This window comes from Macaca nemestrina, chromosome 6 (genome assembly GCF_043159975.1).
Source record: "Macaca nemestrina isolate mMacNem1 chromosome 6, mMacNem.hap1, whole genome shotgun sequence".
Taxonomy (NCBI): domain Eukaryota; kingdom Metazoa; phylum Chordata; class Mammalia; order Primates; family Cercopithecidae; genus Macaca; species Macaca nemestrina.
Genome location: NC_092130.1, coordinates 113,805,087 through 113,821,622, shown reverse-complemented (window position 1 = coordinate 113,821,622; position 16,536 = coordinate 113,805,087). Strand labels below are relative to the sequence as shown.

The window sequence follows — 16,536 nt, the reverse complement described above, 5'->3', positions numbered from 1 at the left end:
TCCCAGTCTGGCTTTGTTTTTGGCAACGTTGACATTTCTGAAGGGTAGAGATGTTGTTTCGTAGAAGCCTTTCAGGTTGGGTTTGCCTGGTATTTCCTCACGATTTGATTCAGGTTGTGCATGTTTTGGCAGGAATATCACAGAAGTGCTGTTCTATCCTCTTCACTACATCATATTAGGAAGCACGTGATGGCAGTTTGTCCCATTAGTGGTGATATTAAGTTTGATCTTATGGTTTAAGTGGTATTTACCAGATTGCTTCACTGCAATGTACCTGGTCCCCCTTTGGAATTAATAAATAATTTGCAGGGAGACAGTAAACGGGTTTTAAACTAAAAACACTTTCACAGTTGAATAGTGTTGATCACACTTTAGAAACTCAAGCCCATTGCTGCTGTTGGCAAGAGGAAGTTATAAAAATAAAAGTCTTCTCTCTCTTCAAAACTAGAAAAAGAAAAGTACTTTCAGGAGAAGGAAAAAGCTTTTCCCTTTTTAAATTTGGAAGGCAGAAAACACGAGAGGGCTATGGGTAAAAACAGGCAAAAAAAAGGGAACTGAATTAAAACACTTCTGACTTCTGGCGCTCACCCAGAGTAAATGAACAGTGTGCATGCACTCTGAAAAGATAGAAAATGCCATATATATATTTATATTTGATGTGATGGGTGCAGAGTGGTGGTTGCTCCCAGCCAGGTCATTTCAATAACAACAGGAGACTACAGTTCCTGCTGAATGGCATCTTTCAGGCTGAAGAGCTTCCGCAGTCTCTCCACTTCCATACTGATTAGAAGTGCTTGAGATACATCATAACAGTGTCAGTGCAGTGTTTATGGGGGAAATTGTCGCTGTCTCTCGCTTGTGGAAGGTGACATAATGGGATTTCTTCCCTTTGTCCTGGTGACAGGATGATGAGCACTGTCTGGGCTCCAGTTCGGCGGGCTTTGCCATTCAGGCATCCAGCGCAGCTGACAAGCCCGAGGATCGATGGAGAAGGTGAGTCCTGTCACTTGGGGGGAAGGGGGAGGTTCAGCAGACGATGGGGAGCCAGTGGGTGCCCCCAAACTTCTGTGAAATGCTGGTCGACTGAACGAAAGTAGGCGGGGCTAGACGCCAAAGTTGGGGGAAGGGAAGCGGCTCCAGTCTGCTTCCTGGGAGGTTTCTGAGGCACTGGGCCCAGAAGACTTAGGGGATTGGTACCCAAGGTGCCTTTTTCAGGGTAGGTGTCTAGGTACAGACTCAAAGCATCTTTGCCCCTTATCACTTCCTCCCCTACTCCCCAACCCCAAGTCACTGACATGATTTGTCTGTGTATTAATATTGTGTCTTGCTCCAGAAAGGTTTGAAGAAGTCTTGGTGTGATGTATTATTAATAGCGTTGAGCTGCACATTTCAGTTGAGACAAATTAAACAATATGTACTGGAGTGAGGGGTATGTGGAGGGAGGGAGAGAGAGAGAGAGATCCCTTCATTCACCTTGTCATTTTACCCAAGTGAACTAGACCATCTCTACTAGTACCACAGGAGAAGGGATGACATAGCAGTAAAACAAACTGGAATAAAATTTGTTCATCACGAGTGCTTAGATCCTGGTTATTTCAGGAATTTTAAAAGATGTTTTTGTGATTGCCAATCTCTGCCTTGATTATTCTGATCACGGCAGAAGCTTCTGAATGGTCTCCCTGGCTAGACTTACACTTTCTATTCCACTTTCTAACTTGCTGCCAGAGTGAGATTTCAAGCACACAGACCCGGACAGATAAGTCCTCACATGAACATTTCATGACAGCCTATTACTGTCTAAAGACAAAACTCCTTGTGACAATTTGTAGTAATAATAATACTATCAGCATAAGACTAGCATCATTATTATGATCCTACATTTGTTGAGCCCATGCTATGTGCCAGGTACTGTGCTAAGTGCACGTATTACTTAATAAATCACTTATAACAACCATATGAAGTAGTTACTATTAGGTATTGCCATTTAACATATGAGAAACTGAGGCTCAGGAAGTTAAGTGACTTGCCCAAGGTCACGCAGCTAGCAGGTTGCTGAGCAATGTCTGGATGAGTTTAATTCCAGAGTCTACACTGATCTCCTTAAGTCACGCTTTGCCATCTGGAGGTCGAGTGTCTCCTGGCACTTGCACAGAGCAATGCTGATAAGAGCTAATATTTAGTGGGCATTGAATATGGATGAGGCACTGTTTTTGCACTGATTTGACACTGATATACATAATCAAACCTTGCAACTACCTGGTGTTTGAGGGAAGTGCTGTTATGATCATCTTTCCATTTTACAGATGAGGAAACCAAGGCACACACTCTCCTGCAGGTGATAAGTGGCAGTCCAGGCTTCAAACCCAGGCAGTCTAGAATCAGAGACTGCCCTCCTCATCACCCACCATGCTGTTTCTAGTACCTGGCTTCTGGTGTCCAGAGCCAGGTGTCTACACATACTGGTGTCTTTCAAGGGATGCCCCTCTTAACAAAAATAAAGTGACATTTGAAAACCTATAAACTGGCAGGGCCCTCCAGCTGTTATCTGGTTCTGTCCCCTGAGCCAAACAAAGTTTACCCCTGGTTTTTGGAAAACAGCTAACAGGCTCTGTGGGTGTTAAGCATCCCTGGGGATGGAGATTCTGCACCTCTCTTGGTTGCCTACCCCAGTGTTTTATCACCTCAGGATGCCACCAGCCAGATGCCTTCAAGGTATCTCAGCTGGAAAAATGACTATGAATAAAATAAATGAAGCTTTCAGTGATGGAAGCTCCTGATGGAGCTGACAATGGGGTATTTCCCAGCATCTGTCGCCTGCCACTTGGAGATCATCTTTTTATTGCCCAAAGATGTTGCTACTGTTTTGTCACTGGCCACTAACTGGCCGGCCGCTCAGGTACTGGAGTCCAGAGCTGCCTCATTATTCAGTGCCGTCAATGTCACACCCCAGACTGCAATACATTATCATTCAAATGAGCCAGCCACAATGGAAGAAAAAAATATGCAAGCTGATTTTTCTCCAACGTCCTTTTCCCAGCACTCCCTAATTACAGCCCGCAGTTGATTGGGACAGTTGAACATGGAGGCTGATGGGGCCAGCCATGGTGTTGCCATCTAAGCAAAACACAAACAATACATAAACTCGCTGTATGCATTAGGTAAGCAGGATTTTATTCACAGCTCAGTGATATAACAATGCTTTGAATTTATCAGTCAATCGTCTGTTATAGAATCTCTCTTTTTGGTTCCATATTTTTGGTTCTTTCTCTCTTTTAAAAAATCTGATACATTAGTGACCTTGGCTTATCCCTCCTTCCTGTTTGCCTTGTCTTTCAAAGTGGTTTCATGATGGTTTTTTCCCTATCAAATGCTCAATATTTTTCCAAGGATGAATGAGCTTCCCTACTGTATTCTCTGTGTGTTCATTCATTCATTCATTCATTCATTCATTCATTCATTCAGACAATATTTATTGAACATCTACTAAGTGCTAGAACACTGTGCTGGGTGCTGGGGATATAAAACAGACATTACCCCTGCTTACATAGCTTTAACAACTAGTGACAGAGTTGGGTATTTAACAAACACTCACATAAATATGCTTTTGCAAATTATGATAAGTGCACTAAAGAAAAAGAAGAGAAAGATCATATTCTTGCATGCAGTCTAAGTACATAAGAGGAATGCTGGTCCTCAACACTAATAATGGACACAAAAGATACCTAGTATTCTTCTCCAAGTAATATTTTTCTTAGGGTACACTCCTCATACCTTAAAAAATGTATTAACTTTCAAAGTGGTCTATGTTTTTCTGAAGGAGAATTGGATTATTCATGAAGTTCTTTGACCTCCACAATAATCTCATCAGTTTTCTCTAACCCATTTCATCAGCTTTGATTACTGCTGTGTGATGCTCTGTGTCTCATCGGTGATATTTAGAGCTTGGGGTAGTCGAATGTTCAGCATGAGGAAGATAGCCTTCCTGTACTCTCATTTGACAATTTTTTCTTTTCATTTTCTCTATGTTCCAGACACTGTCCAATTCAGCTTTCTGTCCTCATTACCTGACACACAGAGTTTACCATCAATGAGCTCAGATAATCTTTAATACATTGTGGTAAGCGCTATTGTTTATTCAATAGACAAATATTTATTCAGCATCTGCTTCATGGTCTTGCTGGGCCCTGAAGATCTAGGGGTGAAACAGGTTGAGTCTCTCCTCTCCCAGACTTTAAGGTGCACTGAAAGGTATCATGCAATTACATGAAGGCAAGAAACGTGCTATGATGGGAGAGGCCAGGGGATAGAACGGGGGCACTTGGACTTGGGGCGGGGGACCAGGGAAAAGTTGTGAAGAAGATGACATCTTAGCTAAATGAAGAGTATGGCCAGGACTAAGGGTGGGGGAGGAAAAGAGCATCAGATCTGGAAGTAAGAGAGAAAACCGGATGCATTTTAAGAATTGAAAATTCTGTGGTTGAAGAATGAGTTGTTGTAACAGATGAGGCTGAAGAGGTAGGGAGGGGTTGGGAATGACTTTCGAGGCCCTGGTAAGGGATCTGATGGTGGAAGGGAGCAGAGACATCAGGTTTGCTTGTAAGACTGTGTCCTGGGGCTAAGCTGGAGGTGCCAAGAGCGGTTGGGGACCTGTTACAGGAGTCCACATAGAAGTGGCACAGTGGGGATGGAAGGGCATGGACTTAGAGACATTTGTGAGATGAAGTCAACCAGACTGAGGGTCTTCTGTAAAATGTGAGAGATGAGGGTGAAGGAAGAGGCCACTGAGGAGGCAGGAAGGGGACAGAGACAAGGACGTCATCTTTGGACCATGCCTTGCTTTTGTCACTTCTTTTTTTTTTTTTTTTTTTTTTTTTAAGACAAGGTCTAGTTTTGTCTCCCAGGCTGGAGTGCAGTGGCGGGATCTCTGCTCACTGCAACCTCTGCTTCCCAGGCTCGAGCGATCCTCCCACCTCACCCTCCCTAGTTGCTGAGACTACAGGCATGCACAACCACACCCAGCTAATTTATGTAGTTTGTGTAGAGATGGGGTTTTGCCACGTGCCCAGGCTGGTCTCGAGTTCATGAGCTGAAGCCTTCTGCTTGCCTTGGCCTCCCAAAGTGCTGGGATTATAGGCGTGAGCCACTGTGCCCAGCCACTTTTTCCACTTCTTACAGGAGCACATGCAAAGCTGAGCTGCTGTTTTGCTGTTTTCCTTTTCGAATCTTCACAGTGTTCTGCAGCATAATTGTACTGTAATTCATACAACTAGTCTCTTGTTGATGGAAAATTAGGTTGGTTCATTTTTTACTATTATAAACCATGCCACTGGGAATCTATGGCCTCAGGGGAATTTCTAATAGTGGAATTTCTGGGTCAGAGGGGTTAAGAGACTTGCCAATGTCTCCCAGCCAGTGAGTGGCAGAGCTGCTATTCCAATTCTATTGGAAGGACTAGGTCCATGGTCTTTCGACTCTGCTGTGCTGTGCCCTCCCAGGCTAAGCGACTGGGACCTTTGAATCTCAATGTTCTTCTCTTGTGGTGGGAGGACCAACTGGCAGCAGGGGTTGGGAAGTCACTTGGAGAACTTCTTAAACATGCACCTTTGGAATCAGAACCTCTGGAGGCGAGCTTGGAAACTGGCATCTTAAATTATGTCCCTGACACTTAAGCAGCCAGTTGATCTTGATCCCGAGTCCTATACTGAAACCACTGGCCTCTTCTCAGAGATCTCCAGCTTTAAAATCTCTGAAATTAGAAAATGTGTAACAAGCATTTGCATCAGTTCCTGTTGGCTACGGAGCAGTGTGATGCACCAGCAGTGTTGCTCATGATTTATGACTAAAAAAATTACTAGGTGAAAAAGTAGCTTTGTCCCCAGAGGGCTCTGTGAAGTGGCACTATTAATTTGGAAACATTAGCCACCATGTTCTGGGCACCCCTACCTTGACTTTGTGTCATAGCTGATGACAGAAATAACAATCAATCTTTGAGTATGTGCCACCATGACCACCTCTCTCATCTCTCTAGACCTCTGTGTTTATCCACCTACAAAATAAAGAGTTGTGCTTTTTTGAGATTTTTCTGCTGTTGGTATCTTGTGCATCTCTGAAGGGTAATTAAGTCAACACTGATGATCCTTGGACTGCCCTTCTTATTGGAAGCATATTAGTCACAAATAGCGTAAGAACTCAGGAAACATTGAAGCTTAAAGTCAGAAATACTGTCTTCTACTGGAAACATACTCAACTTGATCTTTTTGCCATCCCCAGTATGCCAGAGGATGTGAGGGAAGATGCCTTTAAATGTGCATTTCTGGCCGGACGCGGTGGTTCACACCTGTAATCCCAGCACTTTGGGAGGCCGAGGTGGTTGAATCACTTGAGGTTAGGAGTTTGAGACAAGCCTGGCCAACATGATGAAATCCTGTCTCTACTAAAAATAGAAAAAATTAGCCAGGTGTGGTGGCACGGCCTGTAATCCCAGCTACTCTGGAGGCTGCAGTAGGAGAATCGCTTGAACCTGGGAGGTGGAGGCTGCAGAGAGCCGAGATTGTGCCACTGCAGTGCAGCCTGGGTGACAGAGCGAGACTCCGTTTCAAAAATAAGTAAATAAATGAAAATAAAGATAAATGTGCATTTTCATTACTCTGGAATGAGGAGATTTTGCAGAGGAACAACTGCTCCAAAGCCCCAGCTGTCCAGGGGATACAGTGTTCTAAGAGGGGCTCCATGGAGCAGAGGAGTCAGCCTCTACATTTGGCAGCTATGGGCTCTGACTGAGAAAGAGGCTGAGGGGAGGCCTCTAGAGGAAAGGGAGAGTGCCCAACTGGTTGGGACATTTGTGTTCCGTAGCCCTTGAATAGATTTTTATCATGGGCTGGCTGGCTCTCTGCCCTCTCAAACCCCTGAGTGACAGCTGAGCTGGAAACTCCACACCTGTACACTCAGCTAGCTCCAGGCTGCTCTGGGGCTGATCCTGGCCTTAGAGGGATGGATGAGTAGCTCTCAGCAGATCAGCACTGAGTCTGGCTGTGGGTCCACTCTGGCCTTTCCTCCTGGCTTTTGCTCTGATCTCAATTAATGTGCTCTAAGCTGCATTTAATAGAGAACCTCACTGATATTGATTCTAATAAAGAATACGTACATATGATCTTACATAACTTGAAGATCCAGTCGGTAGATACCAGGCTTGGCTGTTTGTTAGAGTAAAGACATCATGAAGGACCCATACTCTTTGTGCTTCGTCCCTCTGCCATCTTTGATATTAACTTCTTCATCTGGCTGGTAGCAAGATAGTTGTTGCTGTTCCACACATCACATGTGGATGTGATGATATCCAAAGGAAGAAGGAGACTGTCTCTTTCTCTGGCTTTCTCCTAAGAGGGAGGAAATTTCCTCTCACGTCTCATAGGCTCTGGTTCAGTCACATGCCCGTTGGGATTGCCTGATTGACTTAGATTAATAATCTATGGTAGAATGGATTGGAGGAGTCAACCTAATGTTTACCATTATTTCTAGTGTATCTGTTTTCTTGCTTGATAGTGTGAACTGTTTTTTTGTTTTGTTTTGTTTTGTTTTTTTGGTGGGGTGGGGGTTTGGTCATCTTCCTCTTTAACTATTTCTCTTTAACTATTTGCCAATTATCTCTCTTTACCTTCCAGTTCCATTGCAAGCCCCCTCTGAATTTATTGCAGGTGGACACGCCAAATCTAGACTCTATGGAGTACAGGAATGACAACAATCACATCTTGTCCATTGTTCCTCTTGGCCTGATCCATCTACCTCCAATTCAGACAGTCTTTTCTCCTGACCTATGCTCACTGACTTCAGGGAAGACGGAACTGAGCTGTGCTCAGTGGTAGAATTGTGAACAGCATACGGGAGAGAGCCTCAAAACCTAACCTGGGAGTTTGCCAGCAGGCAGCCCTGTAGTTAGAGGAAGTTGTATTCTTCTATGTATACACATGCATGCATGCAGATACATGTGTGAGCATGTACACAGTGATTATGGGCTGTGGTGGGCACCCAATTGGACCCAACTGGACCTGTGTACACACCTATCTTCGTATGTCATGCCTGGCTTGTTGGTCTCCCAGATTTCCAGGCAACACTTGCTACATTCTGCAAAGGTTTTGGGGTTGCTCCTTTCAGAAATGAAATTGCCTTCCAGATGCTTCTTTCACTTATTTTTTTTCCCCCACTTGACAGAGCTGCCTAAACTTCCCATTCAGGGGCTCTAAAGAGAAGTGTATCATTTCATGCTCCCTTGTTTAGCTTTTCCAAATCTAAAGCCAAATCTGGCACAGCTACTGATTAACAGAAATCAAAAGCAAAGGCTGGGCTTTTGATGGGAAAAATGCTACATTAGAGAGGGCTGGTTGTTTTACAATTGCAGGGTAAGGTCCATAATATTACCGACCACTGAATGGCCATTAGATTGCAAATTACTGGTCACTTTGCTGGACGGCTCAGTCATCCTGTAATCATGATCATAATATCCCCCTGTAATGGTCAAGCCCAGGCACCTACCAGGAGTCTGGTTGCTGAGGCGCCAAATTGCTGGGCTGTGTACAGTAATGATTATCGCAGCAGGAAGGAAGAAAAGCTGCCCCGAAGTCCTGGGTGTGTGGCATTCTGTCCTAGTTCCCCATTAGAAAGCAGAAGGGCTTATCAGAATTACTCTAATGTTCCCTCTCTCCAGCGTTCCACTCATTGGGGTCTAACTCTGTGTGGCTATCAGGTTCACACAGTGTCTTGGGCCAGCTGAGTTGTGAGCTGCGGGCTGAGAAGTAGAAAAGGAAGGTTATTCTTTTATTCCCAGCCTTTTGCTGTGGTGAATTGTGCCTGTGTGTGTATGTGTGTGCACACCCACATGTGTGTCTCTGGTGATGAGCATTGGCCATGAAACACACAGAATGTTTCTTAGTTATTAAGATGCATATGCATGTGTATGACAGAACATACAGGGGAGCCTGTAACTTTTCTATATTTTTAACTTGGGTCCTGGCTTCGTATCTCACATGTGTGTTATATGTACCCTTTTGTGTACAAATACGAAAAAGAAAAAGAAGAGGCAAAGCTGGTGGAGGTATGAGCTCTTAGCTCAACACTTGGCTGACCTAAGGGTCCTACAGGAAGCAGACGGCAGCTCCACGGGGCAGCTGGGGAGAGTTAGAGCTCCTGACAGAGGCACGGGCAGGGTCAATGGCAAACAACAGGGGCTGGTGACAGGAAGATGCCTCAGTCACCTCTAGGCCTAGGAGTCAAGGCGAGGGAACTGAGGCTGAAAAAAAGGCTTCTGGGGGAAATAGGGAACCTGACTTCACTGTCCTTTTGCCCTTGTTTCTCTTATTATTGCCTTCTGTTGGCCCAACCCAACCAGAAGCCAGAGGGCAAGGGAGCCCCTAGGTACTTTCTACAAAGAGGGAGCAGGTGAGGAAGGTGCCGGGGGATGTAGAGAGGGATGTGGACATAGAGAGCACTCAGCCCAGCATGTATTTGTTAATGGGGTGTCTGGCCATTGACTGGCAGGAAGGGACTCTTGGGCCTTCCCTGGACTGGGTTTCTAAGGTCTGCTGTCTGGGAGTTACTGTGGCAGGCTATAGACGTGCCCTGCCTACTGTGCCTGCATGCTTGGTCCACGGGGACAGTGATTCCTCAGCATCCACCCAGCTTCAGCTCCTGCCCAGCACTTTGGCTGCCATGCCTGTGGCTTCTGGCTTCCAAGAAATGATATGAGATGTCTCCCTGGCAGTGAGTGCCTTGAGCCAGACCTGGGATGAGAGGGGAGGAGGTGCTTTGGATAGGAGCTGGGGTGCACAGTGGGTGAGTGGAGGAGTCTCCCACAGGCTCAGAACCTGGACACAAGCCTTCCCCACGGCTTGCATGGAGGCTCCAGACAGGCCCTCATCTGTGTTTCACTTCTCTCTCTAATTTGGTAGACATCGTGTCCTGCATAATTTTGTAAGGAACTGCATACTCCTCGCCAACCCTCCTTGCCAGCACAGGGGAATGCTAGCTGAGAAGGGAGTGTAAGGTTGGCATGACTTCAGTTCCCCCAGAAAAATACCATTCCCTGCCCTGAGAACCTGTTTGCCAAAAGCTTTTAGCAAGGCTGAACTAGCGACAGGAAAGGACTCAGATGGCTTTCTGTATAAATAAAAAAAGTAAGGAAAATAGCAAATGCTAATAGTGTGCTTACTCCACCCTAGGTGAGCTCAAAATGCTTTACCTATGTTATTTTGTTTGATCCTCATGACAACCCTATGAACCAGGTACTAAAGCTATCCCCACTTTTCAGATGAGGAAACTGAGGCACAGAGAGATTAAATTACTTGCCCGGTGTCACACAGGTAGTAAGCAGTGGAGCTAGGATTCAAACTTGGGCAGGCCAGCTGCAGAATTATGCTCTGTCCCCTTTTCCTTCTTGGCTAACTTCTCCTTAGTAGGTGCCAAGAGACAGGATGTTCCTAAATATGAACGGAGTGTAGAGCTGGAAAGAGCTTTGAGATTCATTTAGTCCCGTCTTTGTGTTCTTACAGAGGGGGAAACGGAGGGCTCCAGGGGTTCAGTGATCAGGTCTCCAGATCCCTGCTCTAGCAACACTGGGCAGCTGAAAGGTGGCCAGCTGTGCCTGGTGATATTCTGGCAATTTTCCTAGCTTTGTTTACCAAGTAAATTTCTTTGAAGCAAAGTTCCTTTTATCCAAGAAGCAACGTGACCTCCAATCTTGTTTTCATAAAACATCTCTGACGTTAGCCACATGAGGCAAAAGCCCTGGAGGTGTTTGTGTTGCCCTTGTGCTCCCTGAATCTGATGCTGTCTCTGTTTCTACTGTGAATAACAGTCAAGCATCAGGCCGTGGGGAGCCCAAGGGCCAGGTGAGCTGGACATGCTGGGGCACAGATAAAAGGAGATCGTTCATCAATTTCCAGGGGGTTCAGGGGCACCTGAAGCATCTTTGTCTACAGAGGTCCTCGGCCCACCCTGCCAAGCAGCTGTCACAAAGAACAGAGTGTTTTGGGCCATGTGACCATGGGGGAGGGTGCCCAGGCCTCCGAGGAGGCTGCCAGCTTCTGAGCTGTTGATTCCATGACTCTGGGATCCAGCGCTACAGAGAAAGGGCAGCATTCTTCCTACAGAGGCTTGGTCCAAATGGCCCCATGGCTTTCTTTTCTCCGGGATCAGCAAGGCTACTGTTGAGAGGGACAATCGAGGTTGTTGTCCCGGCCTGGCCCAGAGACACTGCTGCCAGATGCAGAGCTGGCTCCCTGGGGCCATCCTTGCCACACCTGCCCTCCAGATCATTGGGTGCTCATGGGCCAGCACTATGTGGGGGCTCTGTGCCTTCTCACCTCCTGGCAGCTGAGGCCTGGAAGGGCAGATATCCCCTGGTCTAACCTACACAGCCCAGGGGCTAGTGAAGAAGACCCCCATTTCTCCCATGTGCCCAGTGTATTTTAGTTCTCCTCTTGGATACATTAGAATTAAGACAAAGGTATTCTATGCCTAAAGGAGAAATTTTGTGCTACATTGGAAGATGGTCATTTACCCTTGTTTTCCAAATAGTGCACTCTCAAAAGGGTAAGTGTGTCATCCTTGTAGTATAAGTGACAAAGCAGATAGAGCTTGGTCTCTTAGGGGAGGGAGCTGCTATCTTTCCATTTTATGGATGCTCTTTTTTTAGCCTTGCTCATGCCTGTTTTGAGAAGACTAACCATGGCCTGGACAACATCTACTATTGGTATAGGGGCAAATGCTTTTTCAAGTTACAGGTAGTGAGTGAGAGATCTCAGGCCTGGGTTTGGTAACTGAGGGAGAAATAGAGAAGAGGTATCAGCAACTGCTTTGGTACAAGGCAGTTTAGTGTTTGATCAAGGGATCCAAGAATTCCTAAATCCTGTCCCAGAATGGCCACTGTGCCCTCAAATGATTTTCTGTATCATCTGTATAGGTCAGGGTTGAGCAGGAAACAGATGGCACAGTCAAACTGAGTAATCGGAGGAGATTTTTGCAAAGGTATGACTTATAAACGTGTGGGTAGGATTTAGGGAAATGAGCAAAAGACAGTGCAGTATCCTAAGCTAAAAACAGTGGGGCACCATTGCCACTTCTAGGCCTGCAGGGCCCAGGGGTGATGTAGTTCCTGCATGCCGGAGAGAGAGATGCAGCTCTGGAAGACAGCCTGCCAACAGCAGCCATGGCCTGTGGAGGAGGACAGCAGCCAATCAACCATGATCTGGCCAGGAGGCATCCAGAGTAATCAACCTCATTCTCCTCCCATGCTGCCATTGGCCAGTGTCTCTCATGGGCCAAACCCAAACAGAGCCAGAGAGAGAGTGAGCATGTCGACGTAGCCCAGAGTGTCACCTTCCTGAGGCACAAAGCAAGGTGGACAAGGGTGGAGAGCACATTTAGAGGGGCGGGTGGGGTAAAGAGAATGTATCCAGCGCATCTTCATGTCACTTGAATCCCATTGTATTTCTAACTCCCAGCAAATATTAATATAAACACCCCAAATAGCATGCATATTTGTAGTTTGTGCCACCCCTTCTCCATAATTTTGACTTCTTATTCTCACATTATTTGTCTAGTAATGATTTTCATAAACATTATTTACAGGTCACCATTGTATGAAACACATGAAAAGGTTGTTATATCTCTCAGAAGTATTGGACTTTAGTGCCTAATTCAGTGGCTCACAGCTGGGAACAATTTGTCCCCCTTCTGCAGGGAACATTTCTCAATGTTTGGAGACATTTTTGGGAAGAGTGCTACTCACTTGGTAAATAGAGGCCAGGCTGGTATCCTACAATGCACAGCATAGCCCCCAAATGACAGAATTACCTCGTGCAGATGTTAAAGTGCTGAGGTTGAGAAACACTGCTTTTAGTGTTGAAAGGTTTGGGCTCTGCTAAAGGGAATCAGAGAACAGGTGAAAGGAGAGATGGACTTCTGTGTTTTTTTGTTTTGTTTGGGCAGGGGGAGCCTATCTCAGAGGAAGTTTCCATATTGTGTCTTTGGGGTGGATGGTCCCCTTTTAGGGCCCAGCTGGGCTGTTTGGGCTCACTCCCTGGGCATCCTGGGTATCAGCTGGACTGCAGGATTGAGCATCTGAAAAGCCAGACTGGGAGCTCTCGCAGGGAACATCTCGGGCCATGTAGATGACATTCTCAGCTTGCCTGCCCTTTGTGGCTGCTGGAAGTGGTACAGCACACTCTAAAGAACTATTTCAAGATGGTTCAGCCAGACCCACAAGGTCTGGCAGAGTTCTTGCCTTTCCCAGGCTTTGGGGTTCTCTGCATTTCAGCTCAGAGCTCTTAGAATGTTAATAAGTAGGGACTTACAAAAAGTCCTGAAATAGTTCTCAGGACACGAAGAAAATGTCCTAGCTCGGAAAGTAAATGAGTGCAGTCAGCTGTCCTTTGTTAACTTGCTGATTAAACCTAGTCTTTGTTTCTTTTTTCTATTTTTTCCTATACCCATTGCGAGGTCATTTCCCTGCCTATTTGGGCCTGTGTTAGAGCAGAGCAGAGGGCAGGCAGAGGAGAAAACTCCACATCAGCCTCCTTTGGCAAGTGGTTTTAAAAGACGTGATGAAAAGATGTAGAAGTAATGACTACAATTACCTGTAAAAATCAGGATTATCCTGATTTTTGGCTGTTACCCTCACCATTCCTCTCTCCATCACTTGGCTGTGTTATTACTTGAATGACGTTAATACTTATTATATTTAATTTATTTTTTAAGCAAACAATTCATTTACATTGTTTAAAACCAAAATAACAAAGGATTTAGATTAAGCTTGTCCAACCTGTGGCCCTCAAGGCTGTATGTGGCCCAACATAAATTCATAAACTTTCTAAAAACATTATGAGATTTTTTTGCAATTCTTTTTAGCTCATCAGCTATCATTAGTGTATTTTATGTGTGGCCCAAGACAATTCTTCTTCTTCCAATGTGTCCCAGGGAAGCCAAAAGATTGGACATCCCTGATTTAGATAAAGGAGAAAAACTCTGTCCTCCCACCTCAGCCTTCCCCTCTTAAAAGGCAATACCCACCCAGAGAGATAGTCTATGGCTATACAAACAAGTATGTACATGCGTGTTTCTTTTATTTTTTCATCCTATACAAATAGTAATATATTTGCTTTTTTTACTTACGAATATGTCTTAGAAATCCTTTCATGTCAGTAAAGAACTTTCTTTTTTCTAAATGGATCTATAGTATCATCTGGTTATACCTTAATATATTTGGCCAAAAGTGACTTGTTTTTCAAAAGGCTTCTGAGTCTATTTCAAAGCAGAAAGAATGCTCAACTAAAAACCCAAAACAAACAAACAAAAAACTTATTTAGAAGTTTAGGCATGAGAGACTACTTTCTTCTACTGTTTTGTAAAGCTTTCATTTTCTCATCTTACTGAAATTTTTAGATTTTTTTCTGCACTTGCTCCTTAACATTAAAGCCTCTATGAAATAGTTGTTCAGCACCATAGAATGTCCCAAAGGTTTGGCTACTGCTTGTGACTTAAACGATGTCTATTTTATTATATTAGTAAATGTTTATTATCTTTTCTTATGAAAATCCAGCCTGAGCCAGTTGAATGATAGTGACTCCAGAAAAGCCTGTTTGGGCCTGGGACAAGACATTGAGCCTCCCTGTCCCCAGTTTTTCCATTTTTAAAAACTGGATAATATCCTGGAGACTTAGCAGCTTTAAAGCTTTATGCTGGGCGGGACCAGCTCAGCTTCAGAAATAAGAGCCTACCTATCTGTGCTGTTTTTCTGTGGTACATCCAGGATGTGTGTGAAAGATGAACACATTTTCAGTAAAGAAAGAGCTCGCTGCATTTGGAAGCCAAAGAGAGGGCAGGCAGAAGAGTCGTCGGGGTGTGCAGCGTTCTGGGGCTCCAGGGCTTTGAAATGCTTTCCAGTGTTGTCACTTGAATGTCGAACACGTTATTCTCAGTGGACACTAAAGAGAAGTACAGGTACAGTGGGCTCCAGGGGGATTCATTATTCAAGGCACAAAATTTTCTTCTCCGGCCTGCAACACATTATAATTCAAATGAGCCCAGCACAATAGAAGAAAAATATGCAAGCAGATTTCTCTCTGTCGTGATTTTTCCCTCCTCTCTGAAGCCCTGTAATTACAGCAGGCAGGTGGAGCATCTGGGGTGTGGGGGAGTCCACTGTGTTTTTACCTTCCCAGGAACGCGACTTGCCTACCGCATCAATATATTTTATTTTTAATTAAGCGCTTATTGCAAAATCGGAGTCCCTGCACGAAAGCCTGATTCAAAACTTTTTTTTCCTGTCGTTCTCTGAGATGTCGCTGTTATTACTGTCTCAAATTTCCTTTTAAATTTTGCTCTTCGAGTAAATTAGTGCTGGCCTTTCCTGAGCTCTGCAGCTCCAAGGTGGCCCGACTGCGGGGCCTCCACCTCCTTTTCCCCAGTCCCGGGTCGGTTTCTCCGGGCGCACACAGCAGCGCCACGAGCCGGGTAGATCCCCTGGCTCCCTCTCCCCGGCCAGCGCGGACATGCTGGCGGGCGGGCTGTGCTCCCCAGAGACCGCCCATCCCTCGGTGGGGGTAGTGGAACCGCAGAGGCCACCGGATACAGCGACCTCAGGCCTCGCAGCGCCCATGGCGGGCCCTGCGGCCCGGGTACCGGGAACCGCCGGGGCTTGGAGGGCTCTGGAGCGGGAGCCCCAGTCTAGAAGAGGTGGCGGGATCTGAGGGGCCGTGGTCGCTGCACTTTGTCCGAGACCCGTAGACTGGCCATTAAGAGACCGGAAGGGTGCAGGGAGCTCCAGTGGGGCCGATGGGCCGGGGCTGGGGACCGGCTGGCGCGGGGTTCGGACGTTCTCGTCTGTCTCCGACGCCTGCCTCCTAGGAGGCAGAACGGGGCAGCCCCGGGCCTCAGCCGAGCCCGGCTCTCCTAAGCCGGGAAGTCGCGGGTCCCTGGGCCTGGAGGTAACTGTCGTCCCGGGATGACCCCGCCCCTGAGATCCCCGCCCCACATCCGGGTGGCCTGGGGGCACCTGGGGTTCCCGAGATAAGAACCGGTGCTCTGGGGGCGACAGGCTTCGGCTGGATCCCTGCGAGCCGGCGGCCCAGGCAGGTGACCCCCCCTGGATTCCAGAGGGAGCAACCCCAGTCCCCCGCTCCGGGAACCGGGCACTCGATGAAAATGGCTTCCCAGCCACCCGCCAGCTCTGCCCATGCCCGCGCCTCGCGGGATGGCTCCCACCTCGGCGCAGCCCCACTGGGTGCTGGCTGCACATCTGCTTCCGAGCCACCTAGGGGCAACTTGAGGCAAGGTCGGGGTGGCCCCAGGACGGTGGAGGGAGACTGAGGCAGCAGCCAATGGGCTGGAAGGTCCAGCAGCATTTGCAGAGAATGGGCCACCTTAGGTTACTATGAATCTCCACCAAGCGCAGGAGGGTCAAACGGGTGTTTTCAGGAAGACCAAAAGGAAGAACGAATACCCACATGTGGCCAAAAGAGGGGCTGAGACTGGACGTGGGGGCCT

The 16,536-nt window shown here is 46.5% G+C and overlaps 1 long non-coding RNA gene across 2 annotated transcripts in view; it reads left to right on the top strand.

Moving 5' to 3' along the window:
• Window positions 1-655: 655 nt before the first annotated feature.
• LOC139363870 (uncharacterized) overlaps window positions 656-16,536 on the top strand; it is a 253,128-nt gene continuing 237,247 nt past the window's right edge. Inside the window, exon 1 of one of the 2 annotated variants that reach the window (XR_011624966.1) lies at window positions 656-993. This is a non-coding gene — a long non-coding RNA (uncharacterized lncRNA). The remainder of the gene's footprint in view (window positions 994-16,536) is intronic. The other variant, XR_011624965.1, reaches the window with a different exon arrangement.